Genomic DNA, 25,568 nt, shown 5'->3' on the forward strand with positions numbered 1-25,568 from the left:
GTGGTCAGTGAAACCCTTTGAGAAGGGGAAATTTAAAGAGAAGCCAATGAAAAACAGAAGAGAAACAAGCAGGGATAAGAAAAAGGAAAAAAAAGTCAGAGAAACAACAGCAATAACAGGCAGTGACAGAATAAAGCACCAAAAGAGAGTGCCTTAAATAAATACCTGCACATCTGCTTGCTCCACACATCTGGATAAAGACTGCCAGGAAACTCTCTGAAAACACATCAGCAAACTGAGAGATACCAGTGTTCCTATTTTAGATATCAGCCCTTAAATTAGGATTTGAGTACTGGATCCTCTCCTGGAAAACAGCAATCCTGAAACCATCCAGTAAGTCCTGGAAACATTCAGGGGCTGCATGGCCATTAAGCAGCTCATGTTAAGTTTCCTCCATGAAAAGCACTCAAAATGCAATATTTCAAAACAAAGCAGGGAGGAAATGCTTTTCAGGGAAGAAACTTAACATAAGCTGCTTTGATATTTTACTGTGGCCTTTCACCTGCAAGTTATAATGGGCTGGCAGGATGCTGGCACAGGAACTAAAGGATGACAGACCAAACAATGATACAGAATCACAGAATTTTCTGAGTTGGAAGGGATGCACAAGGATAGTGTACAGGAAAACAAGATCATCTCAGGCTTTTAGAAGTGTTGCTACCAGCAGGAAGAGAGCCCAAAGAAGCAAAAGGGTCAAAGACATGAAAATTAGAAGGTCTGAGCAGGGACATCTCTTCTGCAAGCCAGGAACACAATCCTCTTCCTCACCTCTAGACATGCACCACAGGCACATCCCAGCTGGAAAGGACCTGAAACCCAGACACATTCCAGGGAGAGGAAGGTGTGAACACAAGGTGCCCCCTCATGTACTTCAGGGGGAAGAAAAACCAAGAGTGCAGTAAATGTCATGTCCAGAGCTGTGTGCACAGACCAGCAGCCAGACTGACACCAGCACAGAGCAGCGTCCTGGCAGGGAAACCATGAACCAGCCCCAGCCTGAGCAGCACTTGGCACTAACAAATGGACCAAGCATAAAAAAATCTCAATAGATCACTTTCATCCTTATAAATTTTGTTACTAATGATTTCACATCAGTCCAAAAGAACCTTCCATAGCTCTTACCCTGGCAGGGCCTGAAGCAAAGCCAGCTCTGAGCAGACAGTGGATATATTCCCCTAATTTCTAAGACTAACTGTGTAATATAACTTTGTCATCACCAGCAACAAGGAGTCTCCCAAGAGGCAGCCTGGGAGAGCCTGGGGGGGACTTTAGAATCACATTAAAATATATCTGGTATTTGGTGCTGGCCAGAATGTCACTGTTTTTCATGTGGTAAAGTAAACTGAAGACAGGAAAATCCACCATCTCTGAGGGACTTGAAACAAGCACCAGTTTAAACTGTAATGTCAGATGTACAAATTCTTACCTGGAGAGTAGATTCAGAACCTGCTGGCAAAATAATATTTAACAGGAATCTTAGGACTTTAGAAGTATGCTGCCCACTGCAGGCTTTTTTATAGTAAAGAAAAGAAATTAAATACCAGCTAAGGTCTCATTATGCATTCATACACCTTCTTATAATGGGACATTTTTGGAGTGGTCTCTCATATCAAGGTCCTGCAGCAGTTTAGGCCAGGTAGGAGCAGGGATCCCAACACAGATGTGCTGCCTCCATCTCACTAAAGCTGCATCTCAGATGTGAGAACACCACCTGAAACTGGATCCTGCAAGGGCTCAGCGAGCTGAACCAGCTCTTTTGGCCTGGGTACTGGGATGGTGTTTTGCAGCAGAAATTGCAGACAAATCCAGAAGGATTCGTGGCTGGGGAGCAGGAGTTGAATTGAGAAACTTTCTCCTCCTGCCAAATAAATGCAGCAAATGAGTCTTGGGTAATGGAAGTAGAAGGTGTTATGTGAAGGAAATGCATATCTCTGTCTCCTGCAGTGAGGCCCACAAAGCACTGGTTGCAAAAATTAAATTAAATCAATTTAATAGCCAGTATTGCACAACCATCTGTAGAAAGTGATATTTCAATTAAGAGCATTTCCTCTAAGTTTACATTAAGACAGTTCATAGTAAATTTTTTTAAAATTAATATAAACCATTTCTGAAGTGAAATCCAAGCCTTGACAGAACCCCATTAGCTGATTTCATGCAAGCCTAGAAAAAATAATTCCTCAGCAAGATACATAAAGTTATAAGAAAGATTTTTGGGTTCTGTGAAAATATTTATTATTGCCATTTCTTTTCTAAAATTCATTTCTAAAGCATTGTGAGATTTTACTTTATTGTGGCTGGCTTTGTGCTTGAGTGCTGCAAAGCAGTTTGCACTGAAAAGGGCTTTTTGCTCATAAAAATAGATATTGAGAATTCTCTTGAGCTTGGACTGTTAAATGGCCAATGAAAATCTATCAACTTCCAAGCACTTTTTTTAAAATTAATTTAATTCATATCACCAGTCATGGCACAGCACTTCAAAAACTTTGGGAGTTTTTTTGTTTGTTTTTATAGAAAAAATAAACTCTTGAATGGCAAAACTGGTGAATAGTGTTGGTAGGTAAGCCTGCCCATCAGAAGCAAGAGCATTCAGAATTTAAGTGTTCAGTCAGACTGACACAGCTTTACTGCAAAAAGTGAAAGCACACAGACATTTGAGTTAAGCTGCCTTGTGGGAATACCTGTTGGAGTTGTCTTCCCCTGCAGTGAGGTTTTATTGTCACCTCATCTCAGGCAAGGTCTGCTCTTGGAATATTTGCCAGTATAATCCTCTTCTCTACATATATGGAGAAGAAGGGAGCAAGGAGGGGAGAGAGGGAGAAAACAAGAGAGGAGAAAGGAGATCATAGGACATTTTTCGACTTGCCAGTATTGATATATTTTTGTTGGGAAATCACTTTAGCTAACCTCATTTGTTTTATTCCTTGTTTTATGATATACCTGATATAAATAACAATGCCAAGTGTAACTTTTTGCTGTTAGAAGCTTATAAAGACTCCAACTGTATTAGACAACTGTGAGAAATGAACATACTGCTTATCTAGAGGTTATCTGAGATGTAGTGAATGGCTTTTCACATCTCCTCTGCTCAGTTGAGTACAAAGGGCAGTGGCTTGGATTATTTCACCTCAGCTGGTTTGAGATAGCACAGACAGAGAGGAAGAAATCACCACACCATTCTGCAACAAACAACTTTCTGTCTGAGAGCAAACCAAGCAGTCTCAGCTTCTGCACTGAAAACCTTTTGAACCACTTCAAGGTCTTGCATGTGCCTGCTGATACCCTGAGAGGGCTGTGCAGCCATTCCACTACACAGACACCTCTAGAGTAGCCTATGGCCATGACTCCAGAGGACACATCCTGTGGCTCCACTTGCATCGTTCTGTCACAATATCTGGTCATTTCTCCATCCCTCTTATGAACAGGCAGAAATATCAGCCCCCAAACCACAGATGAGCAAAGGTTTGATCCTGCCCCTCTGACCCTTCCAGACCTCAGCTCCTTGGCCATCCATAAGGCTTCTTTGAAGCTACACTCCACAACTTGTGTAAGGAGTTCCAGCCTATTAAAGTATTCCCTGGGGAGTTTTTCTCACCTAGAAAAGTCGATAATGTCCTCATTTCAGTTAAGCATTCATTAGCTTTCTGTATGCAAGCCATTGAGTGGGCAGGGAAGAGCAGAAGGATGTGCCTTGAGAAGACACAATGTTCTCCTCTGGCAATGTGGGAAGACTGGCACATCATAATGTTCAGGAATAATAATTGCACCTCTAGCACTGCCACTACCTACTTGATCAATGTTTAATAAAGATTTAACATGCTGATGTTTTTGAAAAGTAACCACCAGTCCAGATACACAGCTTGTGAGGGTCAGGATAAGGGCAATGGAGGAGAGCTCTTTAAAATGGCTGAGTAAGACATTTGATTGAAAAATAAAAGATTTGAAATGCAAGTTACTATTTCTGACTTTTGCTACAGAAGAGCAAAATCTCAAATAAAAACAATAATATATTTTCACCAAAACCACTGGGAAAACAGGAATAATAAGTGTCATTTGAGTGACTTATGTTGCCCTTCATGTAGGCCAAGCCCTGTAGTCCAGGAGTACACCCTGTCATGCCTGAAGATATCATTCCCCCTCACTGATGCAAACCATTGCTTCTGGGGAACCATTGGCTTGCAGAGCAAAATGGGGGCATGAGGAAAACAAATGGCAGCTTTACAAAGGATTTGGCATAACACTTCCAAACCAAAGGCTCAGGTCTTGGCTGTACTACCTCTGTTTTCAATGAAAAGCACCTATTTCTGCCAAAATGCTATTGAAGTTCAAGTGATTATTTTATTATATCTTAATTGATTGAAAATGTTGCCTCTCAATTTTTGTGAATTACCTTTCTTGAACCATTGGAGGCAATGATGGACTAATCTTTTTTCTTACATTACAAAGCAGAAAAATGGGCTACAGTACTTGACTAATTTTGCTAGACTTTCAAATCTAATAATAGCATTCTTCATAATTGATTTCATCTTTCTCATTTCCACTTAAATTAGCTTTCTGCTTTAATTAAATCACACATATTTTTGCCAGGAGAGAATTGGTCCTTTTTACCTGCTGGTATAATTACAAAATTTCACCACAATGCACAAGAGAATCCTGAGGTCTATAGTTATAAATAAGCTTTAGAGTTAATTTTATGCTTCTGTTTTCCCTCCAATATTTACAGCATATTTGCATTTCTGATCTATGTTATGCTGCTATGTTTTACTGTGTTTTGCAGATGGTCTTGCAATTCTCAGCATGCAATAATAGGAATTAAATATTTATGGTTGTGCATAACTTTAGTTCTCTCTGCAGTCTGCAGAGTTCCCTGTAGAAGTCTGCATTTGTCAGCTTGGAGCCTGCACTGGCACCAGCAATGATTGTGCTGGCACTGCCTCATGCTCCAGCAAAGACTCTCTCTAGCCCCAGCTCATCCATAATTTCAGTGCATTTCATCCCCTCCTCTTCACAGAAAAAGTTATCAAAGTCAACAATTTTGCCCTACTTTTCCAGCCTGAGGAAGGCATCATGTGAGAGCTGAGATTTTGCTTTGGCTTCCATGCATCTCATGCACACCTTGGAGTGGGAGGTTTGACTGACTTTGAGGCCAAGACCTCAGACTTCCCTAACCTGACAACAGGTCACACAAAACACACAAGGAAGAGGTGCACAGGCTGTCTCCAGGGCCCTTGAGCCTTGCAGTGAGGGACTGCAGGAGCAGGTTTTCAGGGGGAGCTGCTCTCCTTCCATCCAGAGCCACAACAGGACAGGACCAGGAGAGCACCCAAGCTCTCAGCAGAACCAAACCTGTGGCTGAGATAACTCTTTGACTCCTGCTGTCTGGGTCCTACTCCCTCCTGGGTCTGGGTCTCCTCCTTAAAACCAGTTCTGGGGCTGTTCACAAACTTTAGGATCATTTTCTGACTAGTAGACAGAAAAGCCCTGTTAGTGGCAGGCCATCCCATACATTTATTCTATAAATTTCAAAATTAAGTAGAATCAAAAATTAAAAGCCCTGCTAGTGTCTGTTTAAAGTGTCTAGACTTATTATTTCTTTCTCTGTTCCCTTATCTGACCATCTGTGCTGCTTTGAGAACAGGAACTCGAGTTGTTATCTCCACTGTACACAATGAAACAGACCCTGCTAAATCTGCAGGTCCCTCCCCACAACTTTTCCCCTCTGCTATGTAAATGAAATTATTTTATGAAGTTACTTTAACTATAATATGGTACTTTACATTAGGCCTAATTTCCTTTCAACAGAGCCTCAAAAGAAGGAGCTCATTTACAGTGTTCTAAAGCACCTGTACTTCCTTATTGCCTGAACTTTCTAATATGAATTCTTGTAAAACAAAGCACAACATGAATTATGTGTATCTGTATTCACTCATAAGCCTTTAAAAATTTGCATCTATTCCCTTCCTTCTTTTTCTCCTTCTTGGATTTGTTGTTTTCTTCTCAACACAATCTGTTAAGGAACTGGTAAATCCTTTACATCAGTACATGTAAGCATGTACTTTTCAACCTTGAATGTAACTACCTAAAGAATAAAATAAAGTCCAGAAAGTAAAATATTCCTTTGCTATACATACACTTTTTTACTGTTCCTAAATATAATTTCAATTTTTATCTGGCAGAAGCTAGGAAGAGAGAGTAATGATTTCTCTTAAAAATGAGAAAAGCTTCATGACCTATGAAACAAGATTTCTGCCTCCAAAGGTGTACTCACTCAAAATGCCCTGTGTCTCAGTGTGAGCAGAGTTACATGCCTTCCCATTTGTACATCATCTCTGAAGTGCCCTGTCTGAAAGAACAGACAGTCTGTAACTTGGACATTCATCAAATGAAGTGAAGAAATCCTTTTCATAATGCTGTGCATAGACACAGAAAAGTATCCCTCGTACATAATTGCATATGAGAATTCAAAATTTTTTACACGTGTTTGGATACATACGCGTGCATTTATATTGATATACAAATAATATAAATATGTTATTAATGACTCCCAATAATAATACTGCTCCATATTCTGCTGATAAATTACTTCAGAAATCTCCCAAGGGATGTTGTCATTGCAACAACATTGTTCCAACACTGTTGGAATAGGACAAGGGGAGTGGACAATTGCTACTGTCAACTCCCTCCTCCCGTGGAGATTGACTGACAATATAGCCTCTGGTGGCTCTCCATGGCAGACCTCTACCCACAGCTGCACCAGCTCTCTACACAAAAATGCCACTAAAGTCTTCAAATCATGTGAAGGCTCACAGCACTAAAGCTAAGATGTGAAAATATTTTATGGAAATATTAAATATTTTAATGAAATATAGCTGTGTAGTAACTGGACTGGTTTGGTAAGTGCTCAGTGTAATCACATACAAGTGGCAGTGTCTATCTGGAGATCTCTGTCAGTCTAAAAATAACTTGAGCTTTAATAAAAGATTGCAAAATGAAAACAGATAGTTAAAGGCAAATAGAAACAAGTAGCAACTTCTTAACTTCTAGTTTCCATCACTATGACCACAAACTAGTGGAACTAGCAGAATGCAATCACTGATCCTACATTTGAAATCACTTAGATGTTACCCACAACCTGCTGATGTAGTAGCTGAAGGCAAAAGAAGTAAGGCGAAGAATAATTCAGCAACTCACAATACATTGCTGCTATTCATATACACAACATGGAACAAAAAGAAATCACATGAGCAAGAAGAAAACATGGAGGAGACCTAGTGCTTTTCCTGAAAAATTGTCCAGACTTTTTCCTTTATGTAATACTTGGGAGCACATTGGGTTTTAAGGCCAATTGTTCTCACACATTGAAATTGTGGGAACATTGACTTTCTTCATTAAGTCAGAGCCATAATCCATAAGACTGACAATAAAAATATTCATGGTACTTTGTCCAATTTTCAGCTGATTATCATCCTCTGCAAGCAAAGCTGCAGGAAGCAAAAAATTGAGTAATTCATTGAAAAACAGACCAAACTGCTTTTCTCTCACAAACTAAAATGTCCATCTTTGGGAACACATTGGCAAATTTAACTTAAAAAAGGTATTTGTCCATGATCTGCTCAGCATATTACCTACTTCATATATTATAATTTACTTCAAGTACATTAACTTAAGCATTGCTAATTATCTATTTATGCTAATTTCATTGCCAATTATGTATTTATTGAGCATCACTGAGCTTGTAACCAAAAAATCCTAATTTAGTTTGAGAGTCACAACTCCTTTAAAAAACTTTTCCAAGTCTATCCTGTACTTCTTATAGAAGGACAAAGTTGTTCTTCCACAACTTTGCTATAATCATGTAGCATTATTAACTTGACAGAACTATTGGTGACCAGACCAAATGGCTCATGACATTTAACCTCTGGCCTCCTCTGCCCTGCAGCTCCAATTGCTCCTCCAGCCAGGCCAAGACCAATTTTCTCACAAAACTGGAGGGACCTTCCCTCCTGTGGGCCACAGAATCCTCCAGGATCACCTGCAACACACTGAGTGCTCCTCTTAGCTCAGAATCACAGAATCAGTTAAATTGGAAACCCCCTCTAAGGTCATAAACCATCAGGGTTCTCTCTGCAACAAGTCCAGATTTTGGCCTGGGGGTACGAAACTTGCTCACAGATTTTGGGAGAGTTGCAGTGAGGGACACCCTAAGCCACAAATCCCAAGCATTTGGGAGAATGTTAAGGGAGTATTTAGGAGAATGTTAAGGAAAAATCACTGTGCACTTTCTCTTATCTCCCTCTCTCACTTGAGTACCTGCAGCTCAACAAAAGGCAGGATAACTGGTCTGAAACGTATTTCTTTACTTATGTTCATTAGGAGTCACTGGCCAAAATCTGATAGCCTGAATTCAGAAAAAGGATGAGGTGACATAAATTTCCCTCATTCCCTTTTCTTTTTGATATTCCAAGGAATGCAAATAACTCACTCACTGGTTTTAAGAAATCAATGAAGACTGTCATGTCCCTGCAAGTTAATGAATGACATTTAGACTTTCCACTACACAAGTTTGAATATCTGATTGATTTTATGCTGGAGAGTTTAGTTTAGGCAAGCAGTACTGCTAAAGTCTCATGCATCAAAACAAGACAGACTTTCATTTGACATCTTCTGAAAAACAGAGTGAAACTGTCCAAACTCTTCAAGTACACTTGGATTGCTTGACCTTGTAGGGGAGCTGCTTGTATCACCCAGGGAAGTGCAGCACAGAGTGAGACTGTGGCTTCCACCTTGCTACAGCCTTCTATATGAATGCTAAAAATTATCTCAGGAATGAAAGCACAGATTAAAGAACAAGTCCAAGATGTTCTCAGAACAAGGGTGTTAGTAGCACAGCAGTAGTTAAAGTTACAATTTGTGCCAGCAGAAAAAAAGCAGTGCAGAGACACTTCAACTAGAAAACTTCCTGGGGAAATAAGGTTGGCAGTGGCTGAAAAATTTGTTCAGACCTTGTGCACATTAGAGCAAAACCATCCCCAGCCACGTCAGTGACTCCAGGTCACTGAGAACTACAGCTTCCTTCCCAATACCAAACTGAAGGGCTCACTTGTCTCACTAGTCTACAGCTAAATCTCATCATCTGATTTAATTCTGAGTTTTAAGATTAATTAATTTTTTCTGTCATTTGACTGGATTTTCTCACCTTCCTTACCAAGGAGTAAGTTGGACTTGAGTTTTATATTATGACAGCAGCCTTCCCTGAGAGTGTGTGCTGATAAACAAGGCTCTGCAACTTCCATAACCATTTTTGCTTTTAGATACTAACCTAAGCAATAACAATTTTATCTGAAGAACACAAATACATTTGAGGTGACCAAAAAGAGAAAACAGCTTTTTATTACCTGAAATATTCTACAAAGTTGTCAACAAAAGAAGAGTGGGTTGACTGAAATGCACATCAGTCAATAAAGCAACAATCATCATTTCAAATCACTCAGGGGAAAATACACTTATCTGTGGCTGTTTTTATGAGTGGAAATTAATTCAGCCAAATTTCAGAGAGGAATAAATAGCCTTTTGTCAGAGCCACCATAGCCAAATTGTTATTCTTTCTGACTTCTAGCACCATGTCAAAACCCAGAATCCCACATGACATGTGAGTGCAGAGTCCCCTCAAGCAGAGACCAAGGAGAGGAAACAGCCACAGCCAGCCCCTTCCAGAGCTGCATGGGGGCTACCCTGACTTGGGTGAAAAAAGAAAACAGTGCAGGGTGAATGTGCCAGCTCAAGTCCATGGCAAGGTGTGGTGCTGCCTTTCAAATGAATGGCAAGTGGCAGGGCAGTTTTGGCAAACAAGAAGGGAGCCACAATTGTTACATCTCAGGCAAGCACAGGTTATGATGGCCAGGTCAATACAAGATAAATAACAGTGTACCCCACACAGCCTGCTGTCTTAAATCAGTGCTGCCAAACTGTGCCTTCTGAAGGAGAGCTAAAAATGACACTGAAGTTTTCATGTGGCTTTTATTTCAGAGTGAATCCATTCAGCCTGGGGAGACAAAGATCCTCTCAGAGGATCTGCTCTTATCTAGCAGCAGCATTCCTGCTTCACCAGGGCTGAGGGCACTTTTAATGCATCTGACCAGCAGGGTCACTCAGGCATCCCTTCCCACAGAACAGAGCCCCAATTTGATGAGTATGCAGAGCATAACACAAAAGAAAATTACAACAGCTTTAGACCCTGTGCCCTGCTCATCTCCCCAAACAACTCCACTTCTGCTTTCAGTGAGTACTTCCCAAACTTTTCTGACAAATGAGTCATTACCTATCCACCCATGATTCTTTTGGCAGAAGAGAAGAAAGCCTTGTGCAATATCCATCACTCTGAGGGACAGCAGCAACAACTGAAAAACAGCTATTACCAACAGGGTGCTGCCCACAGAGAGCCAGGGACCAGTGTACAACTCCTTGTGCCAGGCTCTCCCAGGCCACAGCATCTGCAGACCACCACCTAGAAACCCCCTCCTCTAACAGAGGGACAGGGCTGGCTCCCCAGGACCCCCCATGCCAGCTTTTCCATGCTGAGAAAAGCTTGGCCACTGCAACTGAGTGCCAGCCAGAGCCAGATCTGCAGCAGGGCTGGTCCCAGCCCTGCAGCCCCACTGCTGCACACAAAAGGCTCCTGGAGAACGGCTGGGGTCTCCAGTTACCCTAATACCATTACAAACAACTGCTTCATACAGCAAAGGAGATTCCTTTCATGAATTTTTCCTGAACATTTGAAGGAACCATCTCCTAAACACCACCTTTCCTTTGAAACTCTGAGCTTACCCAGGTAGCCTCTCACTCTGTGCCTACCGCACCCTGCCTGACCCCACTTTTCCCACCTCCATTCTCTCCCCGTTTTGTTTTCTCAATCATCAATGTGCTTCTGCTTAGAATAATTTAAAAATTAAGTTTTCATATTAGTTCTTTATTAAATATTTTGATCTAAGTTTGTTCTGTTTGTTGTTCTTATTGAAAAACAAGTAAATGGCATTTAGCGGGTCCATTCCAACCCAAGCCATTCTGTGATTCTGTGGCTCTACATTTGCAATTTTTTGTGCAGAGTATAATCTGTGCTGCATCTTCCTGTCACATCATACTGATGGAGGCCCTAACAGCTAATTAAAGATTTTTATACCTTTTCTCTGTGTTTTCAGACACAAAGTTCTGGGTTTTTTTAGTAGCACCTGATTTTTATGGAAGACGTCTCTTCCAGACAGACATTCTGGAAGCAGCAGCAATCATTTCTGACCTATTATGGTCAAATCAGCAGTATTAAGTGATCTTCAAAGCACTTCTGTAGATGATACAAAATGTATATAAACTGCTCCATTGGCAAAATTATCTACCTTCTGGTGCCATTACACAGAACAGCCTAATATGCATAATTACAGTAATTATGCAGAGTACAGCACAAACAAAAACAAAATTATATGCTGCTTCACACTGGCACTCTTTCAGACAGAAATTCATTTTCACATTTACAGTATTGAAAATATGGACAACATTATTACAGCAGAATTTGAACATAATTATGCATACCAACTCCACATTAAATTGGTGGTTTCCATCTTCAGTAAGTTGTAGGTAGCTGTTGTGATGTCTTTTTGATAGTACACTAAATCACCTAAACTTTAACAACATGTAGGTCCATGTCTGCTTTTCTTCCAACAGTATCACTGAAGTATCACAGCATCTGTAACCACCTGCTGCCTTCCAGCTACCTGACCCTGCTTTACATAGCATACAGAACTAGTAGGAATTGCCAGCCATGAAATCTTGACTTTGGAACAAAATAGACATAAAATCACATATCACATCTCCAGGTAATTCTAAAAAGAAACATCCCTTCTTGTTTAGAATTCAAAACATACTTTTTAAGTTTCCACACCAAAAAAAAAAAAAAAAAAAAAAAAAAAAAAAAAAAAAAAAAAAATTTAAAAAAGAGAGAGAGATGGAAAATATTTTAAGCAGAATGGACTGTTTCATTTCAGGTCAATTTTTTTTAAGCAAAATGAAAACTTGGAGCCCAAGGTCTGAGACTTCCTACACTGCAGTAACAACCTGGATGAACACACCTCTTTCCAAAACACATCCCCTATAGCCAATGATAAAATTTCAAGCTGCTTTTATATTATGCATATGGTTACATAAAAGGAGAATGCCTGTTGGGACACAAGACTGCTCTGACTTTGAGCCTGCCACATTGGCTGGGAGGTGTCCCAGACCTTTCCTCTTGTCAGCCCCAGCAGCTGGGCAAGGCCCTGGGGTACGAACAAGACAGAGATGAGTGAGTCTGTAAGTGTGGAGGGTACCTGGAAAGGACTCACCAGGCACCACTTTTGTGGCTGAAAGCGCATCCAGAACCCAGCTAGACAAGCAGAAAGTGCTTGTAGTGCTGGGGTGTGACTGCAGGCAGTGAGTTGCTGCTGGCACAGAGAACCTGCACTTGGAAACTGAGCAGCTGGAAGAGGAAGAATAATGAGTGTCCCAGTTTAAAGCTTCCAAGAGAAGAAGATTGATGCCAGTGGCAGCTTTGGGAGTCTTTCTCACCTGTCTGGATACCAGCTCTTTCAAAATAGTTTCATCTATCCAGGTTTTTGATACTTAGGAAGGGGAAGATGGAGGAAGAAGGATCACTGCAAGCAAGCTGCTGAGGAAAGCAAAACCGAATAATTTGTTAAAGGACTGAATTAGTAGAACAGTTTTCCACATTGTCACATTATGATGACCTCCTTCAGCTCAGAGTGGATACACTGGCAGACATTAAAACCAAGACCAGGAAATGCAAAGATTGCTCATGTGAGAGGAAAGTCATGAAGCCCTGCTATGGGTCAGCAGGGACAAGGATGCTCAGCCTTGTCCAGACTGATCAAGCACGGGAGAGACAATCAGCCAGTCTCCTTCAGCCACTGCCCTGTCCTGAAAGCCCCAGGTCTGAAGAACCATCTGAGCAGAAAAGCACTGTTTCTTCCCAGATGTTCCTCTAGTCAGCTCTGAGTGAAAGTTAAAGTGCTAACATTTCTTAAGGATACAAAGCTCTTAATGTCTGCATCCAGGACTGTTTGTCTTTTGTTGTGTCTCTTCCCTAACCTTTTGTGAACCCATTGGACAATTTAGATCTAATAAGACAAACCAGAAGGCTTACAGTCATTAAGTTCCGACACATTTCCTGAAAACAGCGTGTGGGTGGAAGAGAAAGAGCTCATCAATGCTGCCTGTGGGGGAAAGGCTGGTGAACAAACTCCCACCTCTTTAGAAACCAGATTGCACACAAGGGACAGAAAGCAAGTGGTTATGAAAATCCCAAATGTGGGGAAAGCTTGAGGTCTGCAAAGGACCCAAACAAAGAGATCAAAACCACAGAAACAAACACAAACTTTCCTTCTTCATATGTTTTGACACTCAGTCTTACCACTGGGGGTAATCCAATCTATTTTAGTTTCAGGACCTGAAAAGAGAAGGGGACCAGATGTGTTTGTGTTTGGAGTCTAAGTGTGCACATCTGTGAGGCTGTGTAAGCTTCATACAGGAAGGAATCACTCCTCAAATAACATGAAGCTGTCACATATCTTTAACTGCCCTGGACTGGGGAATTGCATTTGTAATTGCTAATAGTAGGTGACTATTGATAAAATTGATGGAGCCCTGGTTGTCAAGTGGACTGCCCTGCACAGGTGACAAGAAAGGAAAAGAAGGGTTTGGTTACCACAAAACAACTTAAAACTAGGGTGAAAGCTTTATAATCAAAGCTGTGGTTCATGTATTAGCTGAATATTCTGCTTCAATGTGAAGATGTATCCAGCTGAACAAATCAGTTTTGACTCTTTGATAAAATTATCTATTTAACATGTTTACAATCAAATAGCAGCCAACTGCTCCACTTTTAATATGGGGGGGCTTTTTGTATAGGTACATTAGCATGTAATATTCTGTGTGGTCTCTGGATCTCCACTAAGGGCTCAGGCCTTCACTTTTCTTGGCAGAAAATATCCTACAATTTTCCTAAAGTTCAAGGCTTAATTCTCATCCCTACAGGACTCTGACTATATAATAATCTTCACATTGTCACTAAGGAGCTATGGCAATTTCTTGAAGACAATGACCTAAAGCAGCTTCTCAAGCATCTACTTTTTTATCATATATTTTTTAATCTTAATAATCACAGAAACAACATATAAAAATATTTAAATATTTTGAATAAGGCAGAGGATATTTTAATTTAATTTCTTTAATCAAAAGGTTTTCCAAATGTGACCATTTAAAAGAAACATTTCCACTGCAAATACTTGAAAAATAAAATGCATTTTATAGAACGATTTCAGCTTCTGACATTTTATTTTCATACCTGATTCATTTTATGGGAGTGTTATCTTCATTTTGCTTTATTCTATGATGCTTTTAGAATGAATTAACTTTATTCCCAGATCAAACCACCTCCCTAATAAGTTCATTTGTCCTTCTGGATGCAGCACTGAAGTAAGCACACCTATGCCAATCACAAATGAAGACTGCTCTGAGTGGAACTCACTTATGTCCATAAGGCCAACTTCTCACAGTTTGCAGGCTGATAAATCTGGGATCACAGACACTTCCCAGGAGCTAAGTTGTCTGAAAGTTGCATGGGCCCTTGGTTTTGCAAAAGGACAAAAAGCAAAGCAACACAAGGAGCCCAGTTTGATTCATGAGAGAGAAACCCTTTCAGGAGCCTTCATCCCCTGCAGAGGACCTGGGCTCTGTTCTCTGCACCAGTTGCACCAGCTGCCACTCATTAAAAATGTATTCTAGGTTCACAAAGTCATAGATTGGTTGAGTTTGGAAGGCCCAGTCCCAATGATCCCTTGTGCTCAGAGCAGAGTCAAAATAAGACAGTTGCTGAGGGCTGTGTCCACTCAGGTTTTGCACATCTCCACGGGGTTTTGCCTCGGGGCACTTTTTCCTTGATGTTCAACAATAGAAGAATTGGTGCACTATACAACCTGCATCAACAAACTGGATAAAATCAACCATCTCTCCCTAAAACATCACATCTCTTACTAGATCAGAATGGTCTTTTCTACTACTGCTGCAATTGCTGCCATAAAATTTCAATTTTCTTTTTTGGACTTTAAGAGTAGGTTTTACAGATTTTTCACACATAATTAAAATCTCCTGCCTCTTACCTCTGTATATTTGAGGAGATTGCCTCATATATCCTCTAAAATTATTATTAATCACATTTATTACCTGAATATTTAAGCCTTCATTTGAGAGATCCATAGAGAGAGTAAGGAGGTACTTTTGGAGAGGAACATTTCTGAGCTGTACTTCTTCCATTAATCAAGGCACCAAAGGAAGGATCTCCACCAACACAGCTACACCAGTTCTCAGCAGGCAACAATCTCCCTTTAACATCTGTAAAGCATTTCTTATTTAATAATACCAGCTAATTAAATAATCAGAGAAGCATATGTCTATGGAGAATCAGAGCAGTATATGCCTATGAAGACTGCTCAATCCCAGGCACAAGTGTGAGAATGTGGAGGTTTTTTTACTTCTAATAAGTATTGAAGCTAAATTCTTCCTTTGCTCTTCATTTTACTGCTCATTTGAATTTCTCAGAAGCATTCATTTTGACTCTAAGAAAAGCTGTGATTCAAATCCTTGCAGCTTTGCTGATGCTCAGATTAGATCTCCTCGTGGAGCAAAGTGTTCCCCAGGACAGCTCTGCTTAGCAGGATGCAGGGTTTTGTATTTGTATGAATCAATCCAGACTGTTTCAGGGTCACTTTTAGCAAAGGAAAGCCTGCCTGTTAAGACCAGATAAGAGTGAGGTCATTGATTTATTTTTCCCTCATTATCTGGCAAGGTTTCAGTTGAAGCCTAAACTCATTATCTCTGTGGAAATACAAACACAACTTGGTCCCTTGAAGCAAGTTAATTTAGTTTGAAAACAGTTTGGGAGTTACCTTCTGAATTCAATTAGCTAATAACTCCTGATGGGTAAAGGTCACAGAAGAGCAAGACACTGTGCTGGTTCAAGTTAAATGCAATTCTAGGTAATATCAGAGCAGCACTTTTCCCCTTCTTACTGAGTCATGGCTGCAGCTTCTGGCCACCATCTCCAAATTCTCTGTCAATAAGAGAGACAAATTTATGGCAGAAGGGATCACCTTCAGGGATGAGAACAGCAGCAGTACCTTTGAGCCACAGCTCCTTCAGTGTCTTCCCTTTATACTGGAAATAAATCAGCAGAGGAAGACATCCCCCCTTTCAACCACACTGAATAAAGCCCCTCTACTCACCCATGTTAATCAAAATAATCTGTACATTAAAATCCAGATCCCTCTCTGCAGGAAGATGCAGTCAAATGCAGGATTCACTTTCTATTCCCAGCTGTAGAGGTGGCTCCTGTAAGGACTGATGCTGTAGGAGAGCCTGTGTTCCTGAAAGAGATATGACACTTGAGGATCACTCATAGACCACCAGCTGCAAGAGGCTGTTTCAGGCTGGGCTGGGAAAACATTTCCAGATTAACATCCAAGTTAGAAAATAATACAATGATAGAAACCCTGACAGGCTTGATCACAGTATAATGACTGTTGGTATTCCTGCCATAATAGAGGGGAAGTGAATGGTGGAAGGGCGGCACACTTTAATTGTTCTCGCAAGGAAACACCGGGTGCTGAACCACCGCAGGCAATCACCAGCTACAAGCAGCTCCCTCTTAGAGAAACAATTTTTCATTTTATAATCTGAAGGCAAATTTCTTGCCAGTATTACCTCAGGTCATTAGCTATATTGTAATTCTTGTGTTTTTCCAAACCGATTTCCCCCTTAATTTGATTTTGAGCAGCTGATTAAATTTACCCTCCTTGAAGAAACAGACATTCAATTTAACTCTAGTTCGACATTCTCCTGATATCAAAATGCAGTTCTCATGGTCACACTTCTTGCTGCAGAGTCATTTTGTCACTGCTTTAATTGGGACATTCTGTAACCAATGACAATATGTTGGCTTCTCCTGTACATCCATGTCATACACAAGCTCAGAAAGCAGAACAACAAACTGTACAATGCAAAAGGTTCTCTTCAGACAAATACAAATCATTGAGTCACAGGATGAAGGAAAACCCAGTGCAGAACCTAATTTTACTTACTTATCCCACAAGGAACTAAATTCCACACCCAGAGGCATGGGTGTCTCTGGTTCACTACCGTAGTCCCCAGGGCTCTCACCTTCTCAGGTGGCTGGATCCATGAGACTTCAAAACACATTCTCTTTCAAGACTCTGAATGGACATCCAGGTTGGGTCTAAATTATTTAAGCAGGGATTAAACCTTGGGATCCTGTAGGTCTCTGAGCTATTTTATGTGCAAAACATAAAAAAACATTAAACAGAAACATTATGCAGAAGAATTCTACTGGATCAGATCAAAGGTCCACTTAGTCCAGTATTCCACTGCTAACAGGAACCAGCAGCAGATACCAAGGCAAGCAATTTTAAAAGGGGTAACCATGCAGTTATTTTCTCCACTCTTTCCTCCCCACATGCAGAGCCTGCCACACAGGCAGCTCCTCAGGCACAAATGTCACCTCCTTGCCTATTAGTCCCTGATAGATTTTCTTTCACTATTAATTCGCCTCATTGGTTTTGAGCCCATTTAACCTCTTGACACCCAGCAGATACTGTAAGACTGGGTCCAGTTTAATCACACACCACAAGGACCAAGTTTGCTGTTGTTTGCTTAAGCCACTACCCAGTAATTCCACCTGATGTCCCTTGTTTTTGTTCTGGGAGAAACGCAAACAATCATTTGCTACTTATTTTCTCCGTGCCACTCATGATTTTAACCACTGCTATCGCATGCCTTTCCACCTTCCCTTTCCCCATCTAAAGAGTCTATCTAATCAATCTCAATTCAGAAGCTGCTCTTTCTTTGTGAAAACACTTGTCAGGTTTCTCTGTCCCCTTTGAACACTGGCATGCCTTTTCTTAGACGTGGAGACCAGAACAGCACACAGTAATCAAGAGGTGAATAGACAGCAAAATAATTATTTTGTTTGCTGTGTCTTCCCTAGCAATTTCTGACAAACCATTTGCTTTTGAGCCTTGCTCTGCCCTCAGCCAACGTTTCTTAGAATTACTGACAGCTAATTTGAGCTCTGTTCCCTGAGTCACAATAGGTAGTTTAAAGTCCATTTCAGCATCGTACAGTCAGGTTTATTTTCCCCCATGTGCGTTATCTTGTGGTCACTGGCACCAAATGCAGGCTGCCATTTTACTGCAATGCCACTCACCAGGTTTTTAAAACTAGATTTTTATTTCTCCTACCCTGAATAACTCCATCAAAGAGGCATCCAGCACTATTTAGGACATTTTCCAGACCACTTATGAATATGCCAGACATCACAGAACTCAGTGCAGATCCCTGTGGGATTCCACTTGTTATCTCCCACTGAAATACCTGACTGTTTATTCCTACTCTTCTCATCATTTCCAGCAGGGAACTTTCTTTTCATCCTGCTGCTGTTTTGCTTCTTTAGGATCTTCCACTGAGGAGCTTATCAAAAGCTTTAGGAAAATCTGAGCACACTGTACCAACCAAATCACCCTAATCCACACTCATGTCAGTGCTTCAGACAAAGAGCAGTGGATTTCTCTCAGACACGATTTCTCTTGACAAAAGCCACACTGACACGTTTCCAAAGTCCTTCTTAAACAGAGGTGACAAATTACTATTTTCCCTTTCTGTGGTACAGCTGATGTGTGGGGCAGAGATGCAGGAGTTCCTGTTCTGCTGCTGAAAGCTGGCTGAATCTGAGTGTGCAGTGGTTGCAATGACCAAAAGTCCCTCCAGCCCTAACCATGCCAACAAGTCCCTGCCTGCCCTTCTGAGCGATGCCAAGCACTGCTTCTTCTCCAGGGATTCATTCCCCTTTAGTGTCTTCAACATGCAGTCACTCGTGCTGCTCCACAGCAGCAAAACCCCTCCCAGCACGACTCTTTCTCCGCTAACACTCCTGCTTTTTTCTGCAGCTGCTCGGTTCTGTGAACAATTCCACACTTTCAGTGCCCAAAACACCCCCAGAGAACAACCCTTCCCTCAGCAGCCAGACCCCTCCTGCAGCCAGGCTGCACCTTCCTTGTGAACTCAGGCATTTCTGGAGCTCATGGAGGGGGCTGGGATCCGCTCTCACAGGGGAGAGGCCCCTGCCTTTCTCCCCCACATTCAGCCATCCTTGAGGGGCATGACATGACAGAGCCATCTTTTAAGAAGGTTTAATCAAATTCCAAATTAAAATTCATGTGGGTTGCCCAGTGAGGAAAATTTTGAAGCCACAGAAGTATACTGGTGCTTCCTTTTACAATCAGAGATTAATCATCTTAGTGTTATGGCTACTCATGTAAAACCTGAGGCATTAATTAAATTAATGTCAGTGACAGAGTTTCCCTAATAGCATTCAGCTATTTGACAACATATCTGGTAGTTATTTCAAATTGTTGTGGCTATTCCAAATAAAACTTAACTATGCAAACACACCTGGTTTCTAATTTTACCTGGGTTTATGTTAATAGGCTTATTCTTATCCTATTCTTATCCCTTTTCAGATTTTTAATTTAATGCCTTGGAAAATATAAGCATGCACATTTCAGTGGCAACTTAGCTTTTCAGAATATGTCACAAGTTCTTAGAGGTGTATACATAAAATCAGTAAAAAATCCACCAGGATCTTAGGCACTGCTTTGCATGTATGAGGTGCTATCTGTAAAAGAATTCAATCAGAAAATTCATTACAAAATGTGAGAAATGGCCCAGAACCTTCAGTCTAGTGTATGCTGAAATTTATGAAGTGGTGTTAAGGGAAAATTGTTTCCAGAAGGCATCAGATAAGATAGCAAAGATAAAGACTTCCAAATAAGGAATTGGAAAACAGACACACACAGTGATGCCCAAAATATGCCTTTTTAATTCCAGGTACCAATGCTCTAGCTAATAGGTAGATCTGTATTCACTTATGTGAAGCGAGGCCAGGGATTAAAAACGTTCCCGCCCCCAAAAACAGATATTATGAAATATGTTAATAGGAATGGAGTATTCTCAACTGAGGAGGTGAAATTTTTCAGTGGAAGAAAAATGCTTAATTTGAGTTTTTTCACTGACACACTTAGGTGTCTGTGTGTGTACATGTACATACAGAGGCCACGTGAGCTCACGGAGCATTGTAAAAACACAGGCCATGAGTTTCTCAGTCTTTTTTATATTGAAAGGTGAAACAGCTAAGGTGGCACTCCTTTCCTGCTGTGAAACACCCTCAAATGTTTACTTTCACATGAAATGTCTTTTGAGCTGGACCACTTCAGTCCCTGGGGCAACAGTAAGCACCACTAGGCAGTAAATGGTATCATTCACTGCAAAATTTGTGTACAAAGTATCTCCCTCCACAGCACCCCAGAAGCCAGAAGGACACAGGCACAATGAATATTTCAGGACTTAGAACTCGTAAAGAAAGGAAAATTCAGAACCTATAGGTCCCAAACCCAAGCACATTGGGACATTCACTGCACAGAAACCGAGCTTGAATGAACAGTTTCCAACTAATTAAAACCTAACAACCATAGCAATGTTTCCAGCTCTGCATGCTTCACTAAAGGTTTAATTTTTTCCACTAACTTTCATTTCATATATTTTAGCAATATTTGTGTCTCTTGATGCATTGCTGATGCTCAGATTCAGTTCAGTTCTCCCAAGTCTTTATTCCACACTAATTTCCTCAGGTGCCTGAGTCAACCTTTCAGAGATGGTGTTCCTCCAAACCCAAGCCTGGTCCAGCTGGTTTGGGATATGTAACCAGGGCAGCAGCATTCTCTGGGCTGAGTGGGAGCAGGGCAATGCCAGACTCCTCCTGGTGATGCCTGTAACCTCTTCTCCAGCCAGGCTCTGAAAACAGCCCTGACCCTGCTGCATCTCTCAGCAGCAGTTTTCTACTCGGGAGGGGAGGGTGGAAGGAGCTGCTGGCCTCTGCCTCAGCCAGCCCACAGCAGGAGAAGGCTGCAGGCATAGCAGGGCAGCTGTTCAGACCCCACACACTCTGTCCTTACACAAATCTCATGTAAGAACCGCAGCCAAACCTGACCCATGGCAAGAGGCTCCTCCTTGCTCTTCTGCTTTCAGCCACCCAAAGGCTGGGCAAAGTTGTTCAGGAACATCACAGTATTTGCTTGTTTCCCCAAAGTCTTTCCTTCAAATGTCTCACAATTACATGGAAGCTCACCTTTCATTCAAAACAAGGCTCCATGGAAACCCAGACATGTGAATCCTACATGAACACCAGAAACCAGACAGGTCCAAATATCTCCAAGCCTCTTACTGCTACTGTTTTCCATCTTCCAACCTCTCAGCACCTGGGTTTAGCAACACTGCACAAAAGCTCAAGGCACAGGACTCACCTTTTCTTCCTTCCAGGCTTCCTTCCTTGGGGCTGTTACCTGGCTCACTGTGGGGAGTGAGCAAAGAGGGAACATTTTGGCTGGTGTGCTGGGGAGAATCACTGCTGCCCAGCAGAGCTCATGTTCCTCCATCGTGGAAGCACTGCTGCCACCAACAGCAGTCTTCACACCACAAATGTTCAGGCAAAAAAGCAAAACCTTTACAGCTTCTGAAAAACAGACAGCCCCTGTAGCTGCAGACAGGACAGACTTCTGTTTCCTTTGAGTGGGTGCAGAAGGATTTAGTACATTTACTGACCAGGCTATACATTCTGTCACCTGGAGCCTTCTGCCTGCTCTTTATTTGCAATTCTTCAAAGAAACCCCTCTGTGAGGCAGAACATACTGGTGACAGTCTGTCCCTCCCTCCACAATAACAGTTCTCCTGCCTTTATCAGGAGCACCCAGGAGCAGCGAGATGGGAACGGGAATGCACCGAAGCACAAAGGGGCTTCAGTGGGATTGTAATGAACTTCTGACCCTTAACAAACAATTTGGTAAATACAAACAGTGCTTTGCTGTGTGACCTACTCAAGTATGTCCAGGCAGCAGGCACAGCAAGCAGGTGACTCTCAAGGTGTACTGCTGCTGCCTGGGGAGGAGCAGAGCACAGAGCTCATGGCTCAGCCAAGCCTTTCAGTATCAATGCCAACTTGCCACAACAGTTTCTAGATGGCTTTCTAGTAAGAAAACTGAATGAATGGGTAACAAAAATTAAATTAACAAAGAGATAGTGGCAGGTATTTTTAACGAGGCATTTTTTTAAATGAATTATTTCTTGCTAAACACTAGGAGGCTCCAGTCTGTTGGTAATGTGGCTGCACTACCAGGACAAAAAGCATCACATCAGGTCTCTGAGAAATGGTAGCAAATGTTGCAAACGACCTTGAAGACTGCTCTCCTCCAGGATGATCAGGAGATACAGCAATCTGACTTCTTTGGTTGGTTTTTTCTTCTAATGCTGCTTGTTTCATTTCCATTAAAAATACCATCTGGCAGAAAACGTATCTCAGAAATCAACACCCAGGTCTAAGAGAGGAACTCTGCTCCATGAACTATTCTGTGTTATCAGCTTTCTTAACTGGCAACTTCAGTTCACTCAATAGTTGCTCACAGCAACTATTTCAAAGCGTAGGCTTGAGGAATAATCCCTTGCAACAGGTATTTGTGCAGAAGGTCAACACATCCTTTTATATATCTCAACAACATTTACCATCTACAAAATCTTAGAAAGTTTTAAAATGTTTTTTAAAATAGGAGGAATTATTTGGCAGCACCTCCCACACAGTGAATGACAGAGATGACACAAATTTTGACAAGACAGCTGCAGCTGTAGAGTGGTTCAGATATACCCATCCCTGTGTCCAGGGACAGGCTTTGAGTCATGCCTGGAGTGGCACAGGGAGCATTAACTGTGCTCATGCAGAAGTGTTATTTTATTTTCAGATTACACCCATTCCCCTTTTCATTGTTTTAGAATCCATACTGAGGAAAACAGTCAGAGTATACTGATTCTCATTCTTGTCTTATGATTTAAGTGTGCAAGTTGCACACTGTGCTTTATTTTAGGCTTCAAAAGCAGCAGAAAAAAGAAAAGCAGCTGCACCCAACTGTAAGCAAGTATCAGTATTTTCTAAACATTTTTGTCCATATTTTGATTCTGTAATGATGAATATGATTGTAGGGTATAAACATATAAATGTTCTGCACACAGGTAATGTACTTCAAGTGTACTACCTATAGTACCTATAGCATCTTGAAATCCCTATGTTTCACTTAAGAATTTGTAAATTTGCAAACTTCTCCAAACTTCTAAGAATGATGTCTTTCTTAAAAATAAATAAACATGCAATAATAAATAATACTCATATCTAGGTACCTGTATCTATGTACAGCCCATTTTTCCTTCAATCATGGAAAAACAACAGCACTAGATTTCAAGTTTAGTTGTGGTTGATCAAATATTTACTCTTGCACAGAGGCATGGCTTCCCAAGGCTACTTGGAAAGTTGGCAAATCAAAGCAGAGAAAGAGCTTTGACTCTAACAGGAGTTATTTTAGTATTAACTCAAAGTTATTTATAGTTTACTACACAACTTATATGCTAAATTAGACTATTGGATTTATCTGAAGGAGGCTTAAGTCATATACCTATGGTCCAAGGAGCACAAATATCAGGTCTATTTCATTTCCAATTACTGAGACATTTTGCTTCATAAGGAAATCTTTAGATCCTTGCATTAGACCAAGCAGGCAAGCCAAAATAGTTGAACCTCTGAAATATTTGCAAAATTGAACTGGGATAGGTGAGGATGTTACCATAGAAAAGGTAAAGCCTTCATTTATTTACAGCAATTCTAAATGGAGCACAGAGATTTCTGAAAGAGCAGAGAAGAACCAGGGCCTGTGCACCCCACTTCAATTAAAGTAGAGATGATAGTTTCCTGGACTGGTTCCTAATCTCCCAGAAACTGTGCTTAGCTAGCAAAAAAGGAAGCAGAAACAAAAATCCAGTATTGATTTCAGTACTCCATAGTGATCAGGTTAAAACTCCTTTTCTCTTACACATCTTCACCTCTTTCACCAGAACTTTTATGGTTGGGTTTTTTTTTTTTTTTTCTTTTTTAAGAGATTTCAGTAGCATCACCAGCATCTTCACTCTCAGAGTTTATTCTATAAACTTTTCACTGAAAAATTATATAAGCTTGATTGTTGTAAAAAGTTCACAGAAACTGGGGTTGTTTGTGAGGAATATAGATTTCAATTTGCATTTCCTACACCTGTGGACCTTGTATCTTAGAGAAGAAAATACCAGATTCTAGGGAATTTCAGACTCGGAGAATAGATGGCTCCAGGTCCTTCCATCAGTATAACAAGCATTGTACTGCCATCTAGTGAGCAATGTAAAAGCAACTGACACACCAAGGTGCATAAATATTTCTCACTGCAAGCCATTTTTCCCTTTCACAAGTACAAATAGAAGAGAATAGCAAATTTAGGTAGGGAACTCCGCTAGAAAATAGATAATAGAAAAGATAAAAGTGCAAGATAAAAGTGAAGAGGCACAGAGGCCAGCATAATAAGAGGAGTTGGGAGTTCTTTAGGACCATGTTATCCCACCATCCTGGGAATGCAGCCCTCTCTCCTACACAGATCAAGAGATCACCCGTGCTTCAGACAGTAGGGTCAATTTTTTGACAATAGCTAAATATTGTTCACAATTTTCCTTCACTGCCCAAATGCAAGGCATGTAGCACACCCATAAGCTTGAGCAAGGCTTTAGTGGCTGCCCACAGAAGAGGCATCCCCCATGTGCCACCAATAAACATTAGCAACATCTGTCCCTACTCTGGTTTAAGAGAATAGGAGATTAGGTTGCCACGGGGCTTCTTTCTACCCATGAGGCTGTGGTTCAGTCACCTGTGAGGACAAGACACAGCTTTGCTTTGTCTGAGCAGAGAGGTGACACATTTTCCACCTTTTCCCAAAGGCTGACTGAGCTCAAGGCTTGGACCAGCACGCTCTAGGCTCAGTTCAGATCTGAGAAGGCAGAGCCAAGGGGTGCACCCCGAGGGCAGGAGCCTGTGAATGTCACTGGTAGAGATCACTGCCCTTGACACAGTGGGGTTACTGCTCTGAGGGTGAAGTCTGTCTTGGTCAGCACCACCAGACAAAGCCAGCAAGGTGATTCTGGCTAGCAAGCTCCTGGCTGTGACGGCCTCAGGGCACAGCAGCAGCACGCTGCCAACAGCAGCTCCAGACCAGAGCAATTCCTCAATTGTCCTTCACAGTTCACTGACTTGCAGAGCACAGCAGATGTCTAACAGGTGCTGTCAGCACTGACTTTCTCTGTCCTCATCAGTACAGCCGGCCCAAAATTGTGCTAGTGCACAGAGATGTTTTGGGCATTTCTTCAAATACAGACTTGTTAAAGGAAGAAAAAATGAGATAGAGCATAAACCCACTTGTAACCCACCCCCAGGTGACAGCCAAAGGAAAACTGAGGAGGTCCCACAAGGACTACATGATTTGCCAACCCAAGAAGGTGGTTTCACAATGTTT

The sequence above is a fragment of the Serinus canaria genome, chromosome 1, assembly GCF_022539315.1.
Source record: "Serinus canaria isolate serCan28SL12 chromosome 1, serCan2020, whole genome shotgun sequence".
Classification (NCBI taxonomy): domain Eukaryota; kingdom Metazoa; phylum Chordata; class Aves; order Passeriformes; family Fringillidae; genus Serinus; species Serinus canaria.